The following is a 16,715-nucleotide window of genomic DNA, read 5'->3' as shown; positions in this document are numbered from 1 at the left end:
CTTGACTTATTTCGCTCAGCATCATTTCTTCCAGTCCCGTCCATGTTGCTACAAAAGTTGGGTATTCGTCCTTTCTGATGGAGGCATAATACTCCATTGTGTATATGGACCACATCTTCCTTATCCATTCATCCGTTGAAGGGCATCTTGGTTCTTTCCACAGTTTGGCGACCGTAGCCATTGCTGCAATAAACATTGGGGTACAAATGGCCCTTCTTTTCACTACATCTGTATCTTTGGGGTAAATACCCAACAGTGCAATTGCAGGGTCATAGGGAAGCTCTATTTTTAATTTCTTCAGGAATCTCCACACTGTTCTCCAAAGTGGCTGCACTAACTTACATTCCCACCAACAGTGTACGAGGGTTCCCCTTTCTCCACATCCTCTCCAACACACGTTGTTTCCTGTCTTGCTAATTTTGGCCATTCTAACTGGTGTTAGGTGGTATCTCAATGTGGTTTTAATTTGAATCTCCCTGATGGCTAGTGATGATGAACATTTTTTCATGTGTCTGATAGCCATTTGTATGTCTTCATTGGAGAAGTGTCTGTTCATATCTTCTGCCCATTTTTTGATATGATTATCTGTTTTGTGTGTGTTGAGTTTGAGAAGTTCTTTATAGATCCTGTATATCAACCTTTTGTCTGTACTGTCATTTGCAAATATCTTCTCCCATTCCGTGGGTTGCCTCTTTGTTTTGTTGACTGTTTCCTTTGCTGTGCAGAAGCTTTTGATATTGATGAAGTCCCAAAAGTTCATTTTTGATTTTGTTTCCTTTGCCTTTGGAGACATATCTTGAAAGAAGTTGCTGTGGCTGATATCGAAGAGGTTACTGCCTATGTTCTCCTCTAGGATTCTGATGGATTCCTGTCTCACGTTGAGGTCTTTTATCCATTTCGAGTTTATCTTTGTGTACGGTGTAAGAGAATGCTCGAGTTTCATTCTTCTACATATCGCTGTCCAGTTTTCCCATCACCATTTATTGAAGAGACTGCCTTTTTCCATTGAATATTTTTTCCTGTTTTGTTGAAGATTATTTCACCATAAAGTTGAGGGTCCATATCTGGACTCTCCACTCTGTTCCACTGGTCTATGTGTCTGTTTTTATGCCAGTACCACGCTGTCTTGGTGATCACAGCTTTGTAGTAAAGCTTGAAATCGGGTAACGTGATGCCGCCAGTTTTGTTTTTGTTTTTCAAAAATTCCTTAGCAATTCGGAGTCTCTTCTGGCTCCATACAAATTTTAGGATTATTTGCTCCAGCTCTTTGAAAAATATCGGTGGAATTTTTATCAGAATGGCATTAAGAGTATAGATTGCTCTAGGCAGTATAGACATTTTAACAATGTTTATTCTTCCAATCCAAGAGCATGGAACAGTCTTCCATCTTTTTGTGTCTTCTTCAATTTCTTTCATGAGTGTTCTGTAGTTCCTCAAGTACAGGTCCTTTATTTCTTTGGTTAGGTTTATGCCCAGGTATCTTATGGTTCTTGGTGCTATAGTAAATGGAATCGATTCTCTAATTTCCCTTTCTGTATTTTCATTGTTCGTGTATAAGAAAGCCACTGATTTCTGTACATTGACTTTGTATCCTGCCACGTTACTGAATTGCTGTATGAGTTCTAGTAGTTTGGGGTGGAGTCTTTGTGGTTTTCCAAATAAAGAATCATGTCATCTGCGAAGAGAGAGAGTTTGACTTCTTCCTTGCCAATTTGGATACATTTTACTTCTCTTTGTTGTCTGATTGCCATTGCTAGAACTTCTAATACTATGTTGAACAAGAGTGGTGAGAGTGCGCATCCTTGTTGTGTTCCTGATCTCAAAGGGAAGGCAGCAAGCTTTTTCCCATTGAAGATGATATTTGTTGTGGGTCTTTCATGGATAGATTTTATGAAGTTCAGGAATGTTCCCTCTATCCCTATACTTTGAAGCGTTTTCATTAGGAACGGATGCTGGATTTTGTCAAATGCTTTTTATGCATCAATTGAGAGGACCATGTGGTTCTTCTCTCTTCTCTTATTGATGTGTTCTATCACACTGATTGATTTGCGAATGTTGAACCAACGTTGCAACCCAGGGATGAATCCCACCTGGTCATGGTGGATAAACTTTTGAATGTGCTGCTGGATCCTGTTTGCTAGGATCTTGTTGAGAATCTTTGCATCCATATTCATCAGTGATATTGGTCTGAAATTCTCCTTTTTGGTAGGGTCTTTGCCTGGTTTGGGGATCAGGGTAATGCTGGCTTCATAAAAAGAGTCTGGAAGTTGTCCTTCTGCTTCAATGTTTTGGATCATCTTGGAGGATAGTCCCTTTAAGAATTATGGAGTGTCCTTCTGTATCTCTGACTACAGTCTTTAGTTTAAAATCTAATTCATCTGATATGAAAATCGCTAACCCGGCCTTCTTTTGAGGCATATTGCATGAAAGATACTTCTCCATCCCTTCACTTTCAGTCTGGGTGTATCCTTAGGTTCAAAATGGGTCTCTTGTAGACAACATATGGATGGGTCCTGTCGTTTTATCCAATCTGCAACCCTGTGTCGTTCTTTGGGCGCATTTAGGCCATTCACATTGAGAGTGATTATTGAGGGATAGGTTTTTATTGACATCGTGTTGCCTTTGAAGTCTTTCTGTCTATAGATTGTTTCTATATTTCTGTTCAATGATATTCTTAGGATTTTTTCTCTCTTCTAGGACCCCCTTAATATTTCCTGCAGTGTCGGCTTGGTGGTTGCATAGTATTTTAAGCCTTGCTGGTCTTGGAAACTCTTTATCTCTCCATCCATTTTAAATGTCAGTCTTGCTGGATAGAGTATTCTTGGTTGCATGTTCTTCTCATTTAGTACTCTGAATATATTTTGCCAGCCCTTCCTGGCTTTACAGGTCTCTGTGGAAAGGTCTGACGTTATTCTAATGGGCTTCCCTCTGTATGTAAGAAGCTTCTTTGTCCTAGCTGCTTTTAAGAGGGTCTGTCTTGAAACATAATTCCTCATCCTAACTATAAGGTGTCGAAAGGACTTTCGAGCATCTAAAATCTTGGGAGGAAATCTTTCTGCCTCTAGTACATGAACATTGTTTCCATTCGTGAGATTGGGAAAATTTTCATAGACAACTTCTTCCACTATATCTTCTAGACTTCTTTCTTTTTCTTCCCCTTCAGGAATTCCAATAATTCTGACGTTGGAATGTTTCATGGCATCGTTTATTTCCCTGATTCTGTTTTCGTGGCTTCTGAGCTGTTTGTTCCAGCCTTCCTCCTGATCCTCTCTCTCCATCTGTTTGTCCTCCAGATCACTAATTCTATCTTCTGTCTCAGTTACCCTAGCTTTTAGAGAATTTAGATTGGATTAGAATTCATTAAGAGCATTTTGAACATCATCCCTGGTGGCTTTCAGTTCTGCCCTAACATTGTGAACATCATCCCTGGTGGCTTTCAGTTCTGCCCTAATCAATTCTGTTTGGTCATCCATGGCTTTCTCCAACCTAGCTATTGCCTGGATAATTGTTAGTCTGAATTCCTTTTCTGAAATATTGTCTATGTAGATAGCCATTAGCTCTATTGCAGAAGGCTCATCTTCTGTATTTTTCTTCTGTTGTGTATTCCTCCTCCTAGTCATTTTGGTAAGAGATGACTAAACAGATGCAGCTGGATTATCAATTGTGGTGCAGTCACTGTGCACCCTGGAACGCTTCTGTGCAATCAGGATTCCCCACCCAAATGAGAGAAAAACGAAAAGAAAAAGAAATAGAGAAGAAGAAAGAAAAAAAAGGGGGAAAGAAAAAAGGAAAGAAAAAGTGAGAGAGAGATAGGAAAAAAAGGGAAGATAAAAGAGAAGGCTCAGCCCAAATGGGTCACAAGGTAAGATTTGTGGAGTATACAAACAAAAACAGACAGACAAAAAGAGTGATAAAACTATATGACAAGAGAAAAAAATATGTATATATAAGCAAAAAAAAAAAAGGGAAGAACCTCATCAGAAAGAACCCCAAGTATAAGGTTTATTTTTTTTAATATTTTTCCATTTTATTTATTTTTCAGCGTAACAGTATTCATTCTTTTTGCACAACACCCAGTGCTCCATGCAAAACGTGCCCTCCCAATTACCCACCACCTGTTCCCCCAACCTCCCACCCCTGACCCTTCAAAACCCTCAGGTTGCCCCAACCTCCCACCCCTGACCCTTCAAAACCCTCAGGTTGTTTTTCAGAGTCCATAGTCTCTTATGGTTCGCCTCCCCTCCCCAATGTCCATAGCCCCCTCCCCGTCTTCCAATCCCACCTCCCCCCAGCAACCCCCAGTTTGTTTTGTGAGATTAAGAGTCATTTATGGTTTGTCTCCCTCCCAATCCCATCTTGTTTCATTTATTCTTCTCCTATCCCGCTACCCCCCCATGTTGCTTCTCCATGTCCTCATATCAGGGAGATCATATGATAGTTGTCTTTCTCCGATTGACTTATTTCACTAAGCATGATACGCTCTAGTTCCATCCACATCGTTGCAAATGGCAAGATTTCATTTCTTTTGATGGCTGCATAGTATTCCATTGTGTATATATACCACCTCTTCTTTATCCATTCATCTGTTGATGGACATCTAGGTTCTTTCCATAGTCTGGCTATTGTAGACATTGCTGCTATAAACATTCGGGTACACGTGCCCCTTCGGATCACTATGTTTGTATCTTTAGGGTAAATACCCAGTAGTGCAATTGCTGGGTCATAGGGTAGTTCTATTTTCAACATTTTGAGGAACCTCCATGCTGTTTTCCAGAGTGGTTGCACCAGCTTGCATTCCCACCAACAGTGGAGGAGGGTTCCCATTTCTCCGCATCCTCGCCAGCATCTGTCATTCCCTGACTTGCTAATTTTAGCCATTCTGACTGGTGTGAGGTGATATCTCATTGTGATTTTGATTTGTATTTCCCTGATGCCGAGTGACGTGGAGCACTTTTTCATGTGTCTGTTGGCCATCTGGATGTCTTCTTTGCAGAAATGTCTGTTCATGTCCTCTGCCCATTTCTTGATTGGATTGTTTGTTCTTTGGGTGTTGAGTTTGCTAAGTTCCTTATAGATTTTGGATACTAGCCCTTTATCTGATATGTCGTTTGCAAATATCTTCTCCCATTCTGTCAGTTGTCTTTTGGTTTTGTGAACTGTTTCCTTTGCTGTGCAAAAGCTTTTGATCTTGATGAAATCCCAATAGTACATTTTTGCGCTTGCTTCCCTTGCCTTTGCCGTTGTTCCTAGGAAGATGTTGCTACGGCTGAGGTCGAAGAGGTTGCTGCCTGCATTCTCCTCAAGGATTTGGATGGATTCCTTTCTCACATTGAGGTCCTTCATCCATTTGGAGTCTATTTTCATGTGTGGTGTAAGGAAGTGTTCCAATTTCATTTTTCTGCATGTGACTGTCCAATTTTCCCAGCACCATTTATTGAAGAGGCTGTCTTTTTTCCGTGGACATTCTTTCCTGCTTTGACGAAGATGAGTTGACCATAGAGTTGAGGGTCGATTTCTGGGCTCTCTATTCTGTTCCACTGATCTATGTGTCTGTTTTTGTGCCAGTACCATGCTGTCTTGATGATGACAGCTTTGTAATAGAGCTTGGAGTCCGGAATTGTGATGCCACCAACTTTGGCTTTGTTCTTCAATATTCTTTTGGCTATTCGAGGTCTTTTCTGGTTCCATATAAATTTTAGGATTATTTGTTCCATTTCTTTGAAAAAAATGGATGGCATTTTGATAGGGATTGCATTAAATGTGTAGATTGCTTTAGGTAGCATAGACATTTTCACAATATTTATTCTTCCAATCCAGGAGCATGGAATATTTTTCCATTTCTTTGTGTCTTCCTCAATTTCTTTCATGAGTACTTTATAATTTTCTGTGTATAGATTCTTAGTCTCTTTGGTTAGGTTTATTCCTAGGTATCTTATAGTTTTGGGTACAATTGTAAATGGGATTGACTCCTTAATTTCTCTTTCTTCAGTCTTGTTGTTGGTATACAGAAATGGAACTGATTTCTGTGCATTGATTTTATATCCTGACACTTTACTGAATTCCTGTACAAGTTCTAGCAGTTTTGGAGTGGAGTCTTTTCGGTTTTCCACATATAGTATCATATCATCTGCGAAGAGTGATAGTTTGACTTCTTCTTTACCAATTTGGATGCCTTTAATTTCTTTTTGTTGTCTGATTGCTGAGGCTAGGACTTCTAATACTATGTTGAATAGCAGTGGTGATAATGGACATCCCTGCCGTGTTCCTGACCTTAACGGAAAAGCTTTCAGTTTTTCTCCATTGAGAATGATATTTGCGGTGGGTTTTTCATACATGGCTTTGATAATATTGAGGTATGTGCCCTCTATCCCCACACTTTGAAGAGTTTTGATCAGGATGTGATGCTGTACTTTGTCAAATGCTTTTTCAGCATCTATTGAGAGTATCATATGGTTCTTGTTCTTTCTTTTATTAATGTGTTCTAACACATTGATTGATTTGCGGGTGTTGAACCAACCCTGCAGCCCTGGAATAAATCCCACTTGATCGTGGTGAATAATCCTTTTAATGTACTGTTGAATCCTATTGGCTAGTATTTTGGCGAGAATTTTTGCGTCTGTGTTCATCAAGGATATTGGTCTGTAGTTCTCTTTTTTGGTGGGATCCTTGTCTGGTTTTGGGATCAAGGTGATGCTGGCCTCATAAAATGAGTTTGGAAGTTTTCCTTCCATTTCTATTTTTTGGAACAGTTTCAGGAGAATAGGAATTCGTGCTTCTTTAAATGTTTGGTAGAATTCCCCTGGGAAGCCATCAGGCTCTGGGCTTTTGTTTGTTTGGAGATTTTTGATGACTGTTTCAATCTCCTTACTGGTTATGGGCCTGTTCAGGTTTTCTATTTCTTCCTGGTTCAGTTGTGGTAGTTTATATGTCTCTAGGAATGCATCCATTTCTTCCAGATTGTCCAATTTGTTGGCATAGAGTTGCTCATAGTATGTTCTTATAATTGTCTGTATTTCTTTGGTGTTAGTTGTGATCTCTCCTCTTTCATTCATGATTTTATTTATTTGGGTCCTTTCTCTTTTCTTTTTGATGAGTCTGGCCAGGGGTTTATCAATCTTCTTGATTCTTTCAAAGATCCAGCTCCTATTTTCATTGATTTTTTCTATTGTTTTTTTTTTTTTTTTTTTTTTTTTTTGGTTTCTATTTCATTGATTTCTGCTCTGATCTTTATGATTTCTCTTCTCCTGCTGGGTTTAGGGTTTCTTTCTTGTTCTTTCTCCAGCTCCTTTACGTGTAGGGTTAGGTTGTGTACTTGAGACCTTTTGTGTTTCTTGAGAAAGGCTTGTAGCGCTATATATTTTCCTCTCAGGACTGCCTTTGCTGTGTCCCACAGATTTTGAACTGTTGTGTTTTCATTATCATTTGTTTCCATGAATTTTTTCAATTCTTCTTTAATTTCCTGGTTGACCCATTCATTCTTTAGAAGGATGCTGTTTAGTCTCCATGTATTTGGTTTCTTTCCAGCTTTCCTCTTGTGATTGAGTTCTAGCTTCAGAGCATTGTGATCTGAAAATATGCAGGGAATAATCCTAATCTTTTGATACCGGTTGACACCTGATTTGTGACCCAGGATGTGATCTATTCTGGAGAAGGTTCCGTGTGCACTAGAGAAGAATGTGTATTCCGTTGCTTTGGGATGATATGTTCTGAATATATCTGTGATGTCCATCTGGTCCAGTGTGTCATTTAAGGCCTTTATTTCCTTGTTGATCTTTTGCTTGGATGATCTGTCCATTTCAGTGAGGGGAGTGTCAAAGTCCCCTACTATTATTGTATTATTATTGATGTGTTTCTTTGATTTTGTTATTAATTGGTTGATATAGTTGGCTGCTCCCACGTTAGGGGCATAGATATTTAAAATTGTTAGATCTTCTTGTTGGACAGACCCTTTGAGTAGGATATAGTGTCCTTCCTCATCTCTTATTATAGTCTTTGGCTTAAAGTCTAATTGATCTGATCTAAGGATTGCCACCCCAGCTTTCTTCTGATGCCCATTAGCATGGTAAATTGTTTTCCACCCCCTCACTTTAAATCTGGAGGTGTCTTCGCGTCTAAAATGAGTTTCTTGTAGGCAACATACTGATGGGTTTTGTTTTTTTATCCATTCTGATACCCTGTGTCTTTCGATTGGGGCATTTAGCCCATTAACATTCAGGGTAACTATTGAGAGATATGAATTTAGTGCCATTATTAGCCTGTAAGGTGACTGTTACTGTATATTGTCTCTGTACCTTTCTGATCTACTACTTTTAGGCTCTCTCTTTACTTAGAGGACCCCTTTCAATATTTCCTGTAGAGCTGGTTTGGTGTTTGCAAATTCTTTCCGTTTTTGTTTGTCCTGGAAGCTTTTGATCTCTCCTTCTATTTTCAATGATAGCCTAGCTGGATAGCGTATTCTTGGCTGCATGTTTTTCTCATTGAGTGCTCTGAATATATCATGCCAGCTCTTCCTGGCCTGCCAGGTCTCTGTGGATAAGTCTGCCACCAATCTAATATTTTTACCATTGTATGTTACAGACTTCTTTTCTCGGGCTGCTTTCAGGATTTTCTCTTTGTCACTAAGACTTGTCAATTTTACTATTAGGTGACGGGGTGTGGACCTATTCTTGTTGACTTTGAGGGGGGTTCTCTGCATCTCCTGGATTTTGGTGCTTGTTCCCTTTGCCATATTAGGGAAATTCTCTCCAATTATTCTCTCCAATAGACCTTCTGCTCCCCTCTCTGTTTCTTCTTCTTCTGGAATCCCAATTATTCTAATGTTGTTTCGTCTTATGGTGTCACTTATCTCTCGAATTCTCCCCTCATGGTCCAGTAGCTGTTTGTCCCTCTTTTGCTCGGCTTCCTTATTCTCTGTCATTTGGTCTTCTATATCACTAATTCTTTCTTCTGCCTCATTGATCCTAGCAGTGAGAGCCTCCATTTTTGATTGCACCTCATTAATAGCTTTTTTGATTTCAACTTGGTTATATTTTAGTTCTTTAATTTCTCCAGAAAGGGCTTTAATATCTCCAGAGAGGGTTTCTCTAATATCTTCCATGCCTTTTTCGAGCCCGGCTAGTATGTTCAGAATCGTCATTCTGAACTCTTGATCTGACATATTACCCATGTCTGTGTTGATTAGGTCCCTAGCCTTCGGTACTGTCTCTTGTTCTTTTGTTTGTGGTGATATTTTCAGTCTTGTCATTTTGTCCAGATAAGAGGATATGAAGGAGCAAATAAAGTACTAAAAGGGTGGCAAAGACCCCGGAAAACTGCGCTGTAACCAAATCAGAAGAGACCCCAAATTGTGGGGGGGAGAAAGGGGATAAAAACAGGTTCTGAAGACACTTCTCCAACGAAGACATACAAATAGCTATCAGACACATGAAAAAAATGTTCATCATCACTAGCCATCAGGGAGATTCAAATTAAAACCACATTGAGATACCACCTGACACCAGTTAGAATGGCCAAAAATAGCAAGACAGGAAACAACGTGTGTTGGAGAGGATGTGGAGAAAGAGGAACCCTCTTACACTGTTGGTGGGAATGCAAGTTAGTGCAGCCACTTTGGAGAATAGTGTGGAGATTCCTGAAGAAATTAAAAATAGAGCTTCCCTATGACCCTGCTTTTGCACTGCTGGGTATTTACCCCAAAGATACAGATGTAGTGAAAAGAAGGGCCATTTGTACCCCAATGTTTATTGCAGCAATGGCTACGGTCGCCAAACTGTGGAAAGAACCAAGATGCCCTTCAACGGATGAATGGATAAGGAAGATGTGGTCCATATACACAATGGAGTATTATGCCTCCATCAGAAAGGACGAATACCCAACTTTTGTAGCAACATGGACGGGACTGGAAGAAATGATGCTGAGCGAAATAAGTCAAGCAGAGAGAGTCAAGTATCATATGGTCTCACTTATTTGTGGAGCATAACAAATAACATGGAGGACATGGGGAGATGGAGAGGAGAGGTAGTTGAGGGAAACTGGAAGGGGAGATGATCCATGAGAGACTATGGACTCTGTAAAACAACTAGAGGGTTATGAAGGGGCGGCGGGGGAGTGGGGGGGTTGGGAGGTTGAGGGACCAGGTGGTGGGTAATGAGGAGGGAACGTACTGCATGGAGCACTGGGTGTGATGCCAAAACAATGAACACTGTTATGCTGTAAATAAACAAATAAAAATTAAAAAAAAAATAAAACAGGTTCTGAAAAAAAAAGAAAAAAAAGGAAAAAAATTTAAAAAATAAAACAAATAAAAAAATATAAAAAAGAAAGAAAAAATATATATTTAGATGAACTAGTCAAAAAATGGTAAAAAAGAAAAGGGTAAAAGTTTTAAAAAAATTTAGCAGAAGAAGAAAAAAGAAAAAAGAAAAAAAAATTGAAAAAAGAAAAAAAATTGAAGTAGCCGCAAGACTAAAGAATCATGGGGAGAAAGCCATGAGTTCCGTGCTTTGCTTTCTCCTCCTCTGGAATTGCTCTGCTGTCTTTGGAATTGAATCTGCTTTCTCCTTGATAGATGAACTTCGTCCTGGCTGGATATTTTGTTGATCTTCTGGGGGAGGGGCCTGTTGTAGTGACTCTCAAGTGTCTTTGCCCGAGGCGGGATTGCACCGCCCTTACCGGCGGCCGGACTAAGTAATCGGCTCGGGTTCGCTTTTGGGAGCTTCTGTTCCCTGAACGCTTTCCGTAGAGTTCCGGAGGACGGGAATGAAAATGGCGGCCTCCCAGTCTCCGTCCCGGAGGAGCCGAGAGCCTGGGGCCCCACTCCTCAGTGCGCCCCCAGAGGACAGCACCCAATCACTCCCATATCCCCAGCCTCTAGCCGCGCTCCGAGCTCACCCAGCCCACGACCAGTTCAAGGTAACCCCGAGCTGAGAGTTCAGTCCTCGGCTCTGTCTCTGCAGCCAGCTTCTCCGTTCTAATACCTGCAAGCTCTCCGACACTCCGACACCCCCGATCCTTCTGGGACCCTGCGGGGCCTGGGGCCACGCTGGCCCCACGTGGGCTTCACCCCGGTTTAGCCCCTGGAGCAATGTCCCTCAGTGGAACAGACTTTTAAAAGTCCTGATTTTGTGCTCCGTTGCTCCGCCGCTTGCCGGGAGCCGGCCCCTCCCCCCGTGGTCTATCTTCCCGTCGTTTTAGATTCACTTCTCCGCCAGTCCTACCTTTCAGAAAGTGGTTGATTTTCTGTTTCTAGAGTTGCTGTTCTTCTTCTCTTCGCTCTCCCATTGGATTTGTAGGTGTTTGCAATGTTTAGATAAGCTATTGAGCTGATCTCCTGCTACCTGATGTAGTCTCAGGCTGCTACTTCTCCGCCATCTTGACTCCTCCCCTAAGGTTTATATTTTATCAGGACAAACACAAATTCACAGAACACTGACAGAAGGAAATATTGGGAGAATGGTTATAGATTCTCAGTGTGGGTGAGGAAGGTTATTTTGATTCTTCCTGAAGGTATCTTGATGTTTTTGTTAAGGAACTCATCTTTCCTAAGTTACAGGGGGATTAGAAACTGGTTTGCCTATAGGGGTAGCATTGATTGGGGAAAGGGGATTACCTTGAAGTTTTACTCTATATGTATAGTAGAAAATAAAAATTAAAAAAGAATAAACTAGAAAAAACTAAGTTAAAATTAAAAAAGAATTAAAAAAAATAGAAAAACAAAAGAAAAACACGGGTGTATGTATCAAAAAGTTCAGGTTAGAAGGTTATTAAAGAATTTGATGAACTGGACATCTCAGTGTGATGGTAAATAGGTTAAAAAATTATCTGTATGTATAAAAAAAAGAACCAGAATGTTGGTAAAGAGTTAAAAATAAAAGTTGTATTTATGAAGTAGTGGTGATTGTTCTCTTGTAGTCTCTTTTTTTTTTCTTCCTTCCTGGTTGGTTTTCTGGGGGAGGGGCCTGCCACGTGGGTTTTCAGACAATGATGTTCCCTGAGTTAGGTCCTCCCGCTCCCCTCAAGGGGGTGAGCTCTTTATTTTTTTTTTTTTTTCAGGAAACTGTTTTTTTTCAGCCTTTTGTTCTCTGGGGGTTTTTATGTTCTTTCATCTGCTTTCTCTCGCCTTGACAGCTTTTGATGGTTTTTGGAGGATTAGAGGAGAGCAAACAGCACCCCAACCTCCCTCTCAGAGAGAAGCCTCAGACTGTTTTGCAAAAGCTGCTGGCAGAGTCGGTTCTGAGTCACTGTCCCTGGGGATGCAGGAGCTCCTCGTTTTACCCAAAACCAGGGCAGCGGTGGCTGTCTAGGCAGCTCCAGACCGCCAGAGAGATTCCGAGCAGAGATCGCACACTGAGATTTTCCCGCTGTCCCGGGCTGGGAATGTCTGGTTTTTCTGGCTGCCAGAGCTCCAGGCTACAGCCTATGAGCACCTATCCCAAGGGAGGGTGTGGGACGTGCGCATTTCAGGATTTCTGTCTGGCCAGGCTCCCAGCCCCTCAGGGGAGCCAGACCCCACTCGTTCTGGCGCCCTGGCATTCAGGTGCACTGGCGGCTCAGGGACGGAGACCTGATTTCTCCACTGCACTCTCTCTGGCTCCGTGCCACGGGAGGCTCTCCTGGGTCCGGGGAATTAGGTCCCTGACCCTAACTGCCCAGGTCCCCACTATTCCCCCCCGCAATCCATTGCTGTTTGTTTTTTGAGTGCTTTCAACCAGACCCCAAGTTAATGCTGATCCCCAGACGCAGGGCACTCTCGTGTTGGGGTGTTACTTTCCGATCGGTCACCTCTGGTGACTCCCTCCCCCTTTTGTTTATCTTCCGATATCAGTCGGACGTTCCCAGTCTCTTTTACCTGCCACTGGCGTCTTCTGCTCCTGTAGAGATCCAGACGTGTATAATTCTGATCTCAGCCTGATTTCATGGGTGGTCGGAGTTCTTTGGTAGGTAATCAGCTCACTTTAGGGTACAGGTTGAAATGGTGCCTGCTCCTACTTCCCCGCCATCTTGACTCCTTCAGATGTTGTTCTCAGAACCTGTTTTTATCCCCTTTCTCCCCCCCCACAATTAGGGGTCTCTTCTGATTTGGTTACAGCGCATTTTTCTGGGGTCTTTGCCACCCTTTTAGTACTTTACTTGCTCCTTCATATCCTCTTATCTGGACAAATGACAAGGGGGAAAAAATCACCACAAACAAAAGAACAGGAGACAGTACCGAAGGCTAGGGACCTAATCAACACAGACATTGCTAATATGTCAGATCAAGAGTTCAGAATGACGATTCTGAACATTCTAGCCGGGCTCAAAAAAGGCATGGAAGATAATAGAGAAACATTCTCTGGAGATATTAAAGCCCTTTCTGGAGAAATTAAAGAACTAAAATCTAACCAAGTTGAAATCAAAAAGCTATTAATGAGGTGCAATCAAAAATGGAGGCTCTCACTGCTAGGATCAATGAGGCAGAAGAAAGAATTAATGATGTAGAAGACCAAATGACAGAGAATAAAGAAGCAGAACAAAAGAGGGACAAACAGCTACTGGACCATGAGGGGAGAATTCGAGAGATAAGTGACACCATAAGACGAAACAACATTAGAATAATTGGGATTCCAGAAGAAGAAGAAACAGAGAGGGGAGCAGAAGGTCTATTGGAGAGAATACTTGGAGAGAATTTCCCTAATATGGCAAAGGGAACAAGCATCAAAATCCAGGAGATGCAGAGAACCCCCCTCAAAGTCAACAAGAATAGGTCCACACCCCATCACCTAATAGTAAAATTTACAAGTCTTAGTGACAAAGAGAAAATCCTGAAAGCAGCCCGAGAAAAGAAGTCTGTAACATACAATGGTAAAAATATTAGATTGGCAGCAGACTTATCCACAGAGACCTGGCAGGCCAGGAAGAGCTGGCATGATATATTCAGAGCACTCAACGAGAAAAACATGCAGTCAAGAATACTCTATCCAGCTAGGCTATCACTGAAAATAGAAGGAGAGATCAAAAGCTTCCAGGACAAACAAAAACTGAAAGAATTTGCAAACACCAAACCAGCTCTACAGGAAATATTGAAAGGGGTCCTCTAAGTAAAGAGAGAGCCTAAAAGTAGTAGATCAGAAAGGTACAGAGACAATATACAGTAACAGTCACCATACAGACTAATAATGGCACTAAATTCATATCTCTCAATAGTTACCCTGAATGTTAATGGGCTAAATGCCCCAATCAAAAGACACAGGGTATCAGAATGGATAAAAAAACAAAACCCATCAGTATGTTGCCTACAAGAAACTCATTTTAGACGCGAAGACACCTCCAGATTTAAAGTGAGGGGGTGGAAAACAATTTACCATGCTAATGGGCATCAGAAGAAAGCTGGGGTGGCAATCCTTAGATCAGATCAATTAGACTTTAAGCCAAAGACTATAATAAGAGATGAGGAAGGACACTATATCCTACTCAAAGGGTCTGTCCAACAAGAAGATCTAACAATTTTAAATATCTATGCCCCTAACGTGGGAGCAGCCAACTATATCAACCAATTAATAACAAAATCAAAGAAACACATCAATAATAATACAATAATAGTAGGGGACTTTGACACTCCCCTCACTGAAATGGACAGATCATCCAAGCAAAAGATCAACAAGGAAATAAAGGCCTTAAATGACACACTGGACCAGATGGACATCACAGATATATTCAGAACATTTCATCCCAAAGCAACGGAATACACATTCTTCTCTAGTGCACACGGAACCTTCTCCAGAATAGATCACATCCTGGGTCACAAATCAGGTCTCAAACGGTATCAAAAGATTAGGATTATTCCCTGCATAATTTCAAACCACAATGCTCTGAAGCTAGAACTCAATCACAAGACGAAAGCTAGAAAGAACCCAAATACATGGAGACTAAACAGCATCCTTCTAAAGAATGAATGGGTCAACCAGGAAATTAAAGAAGAATTGAAAAAATTCATGGAAACAAATGATAATGAAAACACAACAGTTCAAAATCTGTGGGACACAGCAAAGGCAGTCCTGAGAGGAAAATATATAGCGCTACAAGCCTTTCTCAAGAAACACGAAAGGTCTCAAGTACACAACCTAACCCTACATGTAAAGGAGCTGGAGAAAGAACAAGAAAGAAACCCTAAACCCAGCAGGAGAAGAGAAATCATAAAGATCAGAGCAGAAATCAATGAAATAGAAACCAAAAAAAAAAAAAAAAAAAAACAATAGAAAAAAATCAATGAAACTAGGAGCTGGTTCTTGGAAAGAATCAATAAGATTGATAAACCCCTAGCCATACTCATCAAAAAGAAAAGAGAAAGGACCCAAATCAATAAAATCATGAATGAAAGAGGAGAGATCACAACTAACACCAAAGAAATACAGACAATTATAAGAACATACTATGAGCAAATCTACGCCAACAAATTGGACAATCTGGAAGAAATGGATGCATTTCTAGAGACATATAAACTACCACAACTGAACCAGGAAGAAAGAGAAAACCTGAACAGGCCCATAACCAGGAAGGAGATTGAAACAGTCATCAAAAATCTCCAAACAAACAAAAGCCCAGGGCCAGACGGCTTCCCAGGGGAATTCTACCAAACATTTCAAGAAGAACTCATTCCTATTCTCCTGAAACTGTTCCAAAAAATAGAAATGGAAGGAAAACTTCCAAACTCATTTTATGAGGCCAGCATCACCTTGATCCCAAAACCAGACAAGGATCCCACCAAAAAAGAGAACTACAGACCAATATCCTTGATGAACACAGACGCAAAAATTCTCACCAAAATACTAGCCAATAGGATTCAACAGTACATTAAAAGGATTATTCACCACGATCAAGTGGGATTTATTCCAGGGCTGCAGGGTTGGTTCAACACCCGCAAATCAATCAATGTGATAGAGCACATTAATAAAAGAAAGGACAAGAACCATATGATACTCTCCATAGATGCTGAAAAAGCATTTGACAAAGTAGAGCATCCCTTCCTGATCAAAACTCTTCAAAGTGTAGGATTAGAGGGCACATACCTCAATATTATCAAAGCCATCTATAAAAAACCCACCGCAAATATCATTCTCAATGGAGAAAAACTGAAAGCTTTTATGCTAAGGTCAGGATCACGGCAGGGATGTCCATTATCACCACTGCTATTCAACATAGTACTAGAAGTCCTAGCCTCAGCAATCAGACAACAAAAAGAAATTAAAGGCATCCAAATTGGTAAAGAAGAAGTCAAACTATCACTCTTCACAGATGATATGATACTATATGTGGAGAACCCAAAAGACTCCACTCCAAAACTGCTAGAACTTGTCCAGGAATTCAGTAAAGTGTCAGGATATAAAATCAATGCACAGAAATCAGTTGCATTTCTGTACACCAACAACAAGACAGAAGAAAGAGAAATTAAGGAGTCAATCTCATTTACAATTGTACCCAAAACTACAAGATACCTAGGAATAAACCTAACCAAAGAGGCTAAGAATCTATACACAGAATATTATAAAGTACTCATGAAAGAAATTGAGAAGACACAAAGAAATGGAAAAATGTTCCATGCTCCTGGATTGGAAGGATAAATATTGTGCAAATGTCCATGCTACCTAAAGCAATCTACACATTTAATGCAATCCCTATCAAAATACCATCCATTTTTTTTCAAAGAAATGGAACAAATAATCCTAAAATTTATATGGAAC

This window comes from Meles meles, chromosome 16, assembly GCF_922984935.1.
Source record: "Meles meles chromosome 16, mMelMel3.1 paternal haplotype, whole genome shotgun sequence".
NCBI lineage: Eukaryota > Metazoa > Chordata > Mammalia > Carnivora > Mustelidae > Meles > Meles meles.
Note: the sequence above shows the minus strand (reverse complement) of the source record.